We start from the raw sequence: 6790 nt of genomic DNA on the forward strand, positions 1-6790 counted from the left end.
ATATGGACAGGACAACATTATCATGTGGCTTTGAAATGTAATTTCTATCTTTTTAAATTTGGAATTGTTAACAAAATATGTAATATTGAAATTTGAAATAAATCGTAGTTAACAACTCCATATGGAAAAGTAGACTCTTTTTCTTATTTCCCAAATGTTTTATTCATAAAATTTTACGCACCTACTGAGTCTTTTTGCCAATTGTGTACTAAAAATTTACAGATACGATATTAAATAATAATTTGAAGTTAAAATGATTTATTTGCATATTGCCAACAAAAAGAGATATGAGCACCGGAATTTGGAAAGAACGAAGACAGCTCGAACGGTAGCGAAATCTTTGTGCAAGCATTGATAAGAGGAATTGGTAGAAAGGAGAAATCACGAACAGGAGGACGAGAAAGCGAGACAAGAGTTAAAAAAAAGAAGGGAACATCGTGCAGAAGGATAGAAGGAGAAAGAGAGCTCGCCCGAGGGGTGGCGAAGGGGAGACGGTATAGATAGAAGAGAGAGGGAGAGAGGAAAACGAGGACTACAATATGGGTCAGTTATTGATTGCTCCCTAGTCGACTCTCCGTAACGCCTACCATACACCTCCGCCGTTCCTATCTTGTTATCTTAGATACCGAAACGTGGCCACCACTTACCGCCCTTTAACATCGTCAGTCCCCTTATTGCCATGCGAATTGTCTATCGCGCAACGGTCTTTGCACCGGTGGAAACTGTTTTTGCTGAAACCGACAAACGGCTCTCGTGCACTCTCGTTAAATTCACGACGCGAACGGACGTTGCGAGAGTAGCGGATAACGTATGATTGCGTGTCCTGTCTCGATATCTTTTCGATTCCTACACGCCGCAGGACTCTATGTTGTACTACATCAACGGTGCAACATTCACGTGTCGCGCGACTGCGGGAGTTTGGGCGAACGTCTGTTCGTAACTCTCCAGCTGTCAAATCCCAAGCAAGCCGTATATATCGAGAAACGCAAAGCCGTCTCGCGTCATGCACGTAATAAAATATAAACGGCTTTTCGTGTGATATAATATCGTATCTGTTTACCGAAACGAGATTTTTTTTGAAACAATTCGACTCTAAGTGGATTTGAATTGGATTCTAAATAAGATCATTATTTATAAGGAGGAATCGGTTCAATTTTGAATTAAATTCAAATTAGTCGAAATATATTTTAATTTCTTTGGGAATTTTAAAATGAATTTTTATATAAAAGATTTCGTCCAAATCTTTCATTTGCAATCTTTTAATTATTGACGCTAAATATGTTAATAATTGAATTAATATACTGCAAAAAACACAGTAGAGAAAAATTTTGCGACTTTGCTGCAATCTTAAGAACCTCGCGAAAAATCCTTCAATCGTTTGTAATATAAAAATCAGTTTTTCAACGTTTTAAATTAAAAAGGGATCAATATTGACAACAATTTAATCACTCAATTATTATTTCGTAATAGAGGATGGAATGAGGAATTAAGATTATATAGGAGAATATTAAGAGCATACGCATTATTAGCAGCAATGATTCCTTACAAATTGCCAGCCAACGTTAAATAAATTCTTGATGATGCTCGCCCAAAGGAAAGCGGTCAAGGCTGAATTGGCGTACAGCACAGGAAAGATTATATAGAAATATTTCCGACCGAAGAATCATTCCAGCATCAGACGCGCGGTGAATCGAGGAAAAAAAAAAAGAAAAAGCGTAAGAGGATTAAACGTATCAATTAGCGAAACCGAACGAATAGAATGAAAGAACATCGTTCCTGGCCGTGATAACGCGACGATTCCACGTTTGAGGGTAAAGAAAGAGCCATAATAGACAGTCATCACATTCACATTGTTCGGATTATGGACTTAGTCCAGTATTTATAGTCGTTATATGAATCAAAAAGCATGTCAGATAAAATATTTAGAATTAAATTTCTTGATTGGTTTAACAGATATATTTTGAGTAGAGATCAATTAAAAGTATTTTCAGACGATCGTAAAGTTGAACGATTATCCTGTGAAACTTGATGCCTTTAAAATATTGTACGATTGTTGCGAAACGCTTCGCAATATTATAATATGCGATGAGATATTTATTGGATTTCAAATCATTAATTGCGGTTTTCTTTCAATATAAAGTTAAATTATCAATAAATACGAATGGACAGGCTATAATAATAACATTGAACAATTTTTAATAATAAAATATAATTAATTACAATTACAAGCGTGTTTTTAGGGAAATTATTTCAAATATATTATTAAGCGGAAAAATATTTTGTTTTTCTTTTATTTAAATATATATCGAAAAAGTTTAAATATTTCTTTCATATACTTATATAAGCTTATACTTTAGGAGCATATATAAATACGGATTTCAAATTTTATATAATAAATATTTAAGAAAAGGAAAATAAAATAATATAATTAAATTAACAATGAATTGTGTTTTATAAATAATTTATATTTCATATAATTCTATCTAAATAAAATTATAGAATACACAGACATTTTGTTTCAATCGTATTTATAAAACATGAACAACATGGAAGAATCTAAATATAAATAATAAATATTATATAAATTGTATATTATAATAATTTCAATATTTTTTAATTATAATGTTATTTTATCTCTTTCTCTTTTTTTCTTGTTTTCCATTAATTATTTGATCAAACTCGGAAATTGAATACGTTATAATCTTCTTCATATAAAAATGTATAACATAATTGATTATACATATAAAATTATTAATCTATTATAGTTTCTCACGATATTCACAATTACATCTCTTATTAATTATATTATTAAGATTAAACATACGTATTAATCCATTTTTGAATTATTCATTTCAAGATTATTATATTTTTATAATTCTTATCTTTCGACAAGAGACATAGCTATAATTTTTATCTTATTAATAAAATAAAACATGACATAAAATAAATCACTCACCAATACGACGTGCAATGATTATGTCGAAATTGTAATGATATAAAACAGAAATATAGATATAAATTATAGCAATGCCAAAATAATTAATATTTAGGAATAACTCATCTGTAAAGTAATTATAAATAATTAATTTTGTGAATGAAATAAAGAAATAATAATTTTTATTTACCTCATAATTACTTTGCCATCATTCGATGCTTCTTCTTCTTTCAAATTCCATTCTTGTTCCCTCATAAAAACATAGTTAATTATGATTACGCGCGAAGTATTTAATTATCAAAGTGATGCTCGCGTGATACTTTGTATAATAGTCTCGACATTAACACGCGACATATATTTTATTAAATCCTGACAAATAAATGACTTAAAAAAAATACAGCTGCACGAAGTTACAATTCATTTGACACTCACGACGCTTACGAGTCATCGCAAAATTAATCGAGCGAATTTGGCTGATAGTAAGTTAATTGTAAGAAATGTAATTATAGAAAATGATCACATTCAATATCTTGTAATACTTATCATGATTTTATTTCGATGCATGAAACGATGGAATACAGAACGGATTTGTCTTGAGTCTGGTCGCGTGAATAACACATTAACAACAACAACAACGCATATCGGCCTTGTATACATCAGCCCGCCTTTGCTTTAAAAAGAAATATCAAGGCTTTAAGTAAGTCAAAATATCTTTTTATAAAATATTTCAAATATTATAATTATTATACCTTTTGTTTTTTTAGATTTTTAGATTTATCATTTCTTTTATTATTTTGCTTTAGACATACTAAAAATAAAATCTTAGTATCTTGTAGCAATTATGCGAAAAATAAAAATATTATAACAATGGACTGCTATTGTAAATTTTAATCCAGATTTAAAAATTTTTTTATATAATATTTTTTATTATATATTATGTAGAAATATTCAAGTTTATCATCAACTTGTTTTTGCGGAATTTATGTTTGACATTTTGATTATGTTCGTTTAAAAATTTTTTCATATATTCACGAGTGTTTTCAATTCGTAAAATTTTACTGATGCAGTACCTAAATGAGCGCGCGAGTTTCTATAAAATTATTTATATATAAATTTAACCACATTCGACATGTTAGTAACATTAACATTCGAGACTCTCTTTATTTGTTCGACAAATTTATGACGTTGAAAGCCTAACTTTGAAAAACGAGCGTATCGTCAATGAGAGGCAAACTCGACATTTCCATAGAAGATATAAGCTTGCATTTAGCAAGAATCAGGAAATATATCTATTCTTAACACATTGCTCTCTATAGATAAAGATTTAAAGCGTGTGAGATTACTCGAAGAATTTCGCGTGTTACAAAGATCGCCCGCTAGGCAAGAAACAGAGTCGACGAACAAAGCGAAGCACAATGATGGCAGTTTAACAGCTGCGAGATTTGTATCAGCCTCGGGGATGCGATATACATCAAAATGGCAAGGAATTGTTCGTCAAAAAGAAGAAACGCAAAAGAAGAATCACGTAAGAAGATTACAATAATTTTTAAACGATGTCCGTGCGATTGTTGTGAATCAAAACCATAAACACTCTATGAATAGTCGGATTATTCGAATAATCCTGAGTTAATTCAAATAGCCAGCGAGATTTCTAATTGGAACTGTTTCAATAGCTAAAATATCACAGTAGTTTACAATAAAGAAAAAGTTGAAATTTGAAACGCTTAATTCAAAGCATTGAATTATATTTTATTTGTACAACAACATAGTGTTGAACATAGCCATTGTTCTCGAGTCACGTGATGAGAAAGGTGAGAAAGCTAATTGTAAAGAGAAAGAAGAGACAATCCATCGCTTTTTATCATATAGAGTTGTTATAAAAATGACAAAGAGCAAATATTATGAGGGTAATATGGGCAATATAACTCCATTTTATGCTGTTTTTGTTTAATTGACAAATTTGACTTGACATTATCCTATGCTGATTCCAGATAAAATATAGTTCAGTGATTTAAAGTATTTGAGAATATCTGAAAGATTCAAATATATATATATAAAATATAAAAATTAAAAAATTTCAATGTCGAGTAATATATATATATATATATCCGAAATTTTTTAATTTTTCGTAAACATTTCTGCTCAGCTTAATTGATACGAAAATATATATTTAAATAATTTTTTAACGGTGCTTTCGCACTTTTTATGTCATATTTCTCGAATATTTTATTTAAAAAAAATTCTATTTTTCAGTATTTCTTTCTTTTTCTCATCAACAGTAATAACACGTAATGATTAATAAGTATTCATAAGTCCAGTTTCGTGTAATAATACAAATTGACAATTATTATACCAGCTTTATGAGTTTTAGGAAATCGATCAGGGAAGGCTTGACGTTCATGTTACGATAGTTAGTCGCAGTGTTAATTTATCGCGTTATAATCGCGGTTACGCTACTTTCCGATATTAGGGAACAGTTGATCAATCGTGTGCGGTATATCGGCTGTCAATTGTCGTAAGATTTATTTGCATACGACTGTGAAACGGGAAATGATTCCGACTGCGGACGAGGTCGCGAATTAATTGATTTTCTCTCTGACAAAGTTACGTCACAAACAGAAACAACAGTTGACGGGTCGCAACTTCGAAACCGATTTGCAGGTATATATGTATCTATTCTACCCGTTCTCTCTCTCTCTCTCTCGCTTAGCTTGGATACACGAACATCGCATCGTCGTAATACCCACTACACATGGTTGACTCATCGCAATATCGATCGCTGCGAGCGGTTTGCAAAAAAGAAGAACTCTCGGGGCGCGCTAAAGCATATTTCCGTATCACGTAGTGTCAATCGGGGTAATCGCGACATGAGCGAGATGAACTCTCGACGAAGAATTTTCCGACGATAATATCGATAGTCATCGTTACTTAAACATGATTTCATGTAGTTGGAAGATAAGTATCAAGCATTTTAAATAGCGTTTTATATAGCGATAGACAACCACGTGCTACTTAGCGCTATATATAACAGCTTATAGTCATACACAAGTGTCTAGTACTTTATATAGAACTACTTTATGTAGCTCCCGATAGATATAAGTAGTATATATTGGATAAATAGTAAATTAAGCGTCTAAGCGATATCTACGTCAACTGTCGTTAAATATAACGCCGGGAAGCGAGTAAAATCGTACGGGCGGGCGTCTCCTCGCGACTTACGTATTCACATAAACGTCTTTAAAGGAAAGTCGGTTTACAGTTTGATAAAACTTTTGCCCGACATATCGGCCCGACAGAATAATTTCCGATTGTACTTCTTCTAAGTTTCGTGTCATTTTGACAGCTGCCCTGTTTTTAATCAGTCTGCCTTTTCATGTTAGACGACAGCACTTTTATGCGCTCGGAAATTACACGAATCATCGATTTTTCCTCCGTTCTGACATTCCGGTTAAAAAAAAAAAAATAACATGTCCTTAAACCGCCGTGACTTTTTCGCGCTTTCCACGACGGCTGTTCGTCTTATCGGTTAAGAAATCACCGTGGTTTTCTTTCTATTTCTTCATCGCACTCGGTCCGATTGATTGTACGATCAATCGATTACACGCAAACCGCTTAACGTTTTTACGCGAGGTAAGTACAACCCTTCAATTCAGCGCGATAGAAGTAGCGAATCGGCCTCGTCTAACAACTCGAAGATGTTATCCGCGCTAAGAAATGCGCAAACTTCCAGGTCATTAACGACAGTTTTGAAGTATTAAAAACAAAGCACGGCGTCCGGAAGTTCTTGCAAAGTGATATGATTCGGTATAATTTTCCCATTCGACAACGCCATGAATCAAAGTCAAGGGAGTAAGA

The 6790-nt window shown here is 32.3% G+C and overlaps 1 protein-coding gene across 10 annotated transcripts in view; it reads right to left on the reverse strand.

Moving 5' to 3' along the window:
* Positions 1–6790, reverse strand: part of Ih (hyperpolarization activated cyclic nucleotide gated potassium channel Ih) — a 139898-nt gene that overhangs the window by 122306 nt on the left and 10802 nt on the right. The window lies entirely within an intron of this gene.

This window comes from Pogonomyrmex barbatus, unplaced genomic scaffold, assembly GCF_055798465.1.
Source record: "Pogonomyrmex barbatus isolate J1 unplaced genomic scaffold, ASM5579846v1 scaffold1, whole genome shotgun sequence".
Classification (NCBI taxonomy): Eukaryota; Metazoa; Arthropoda; class Insecta; order Hymenoptera; family Formicidae; genus Pogonomyrmex; species Pogonomyrmex barbatus.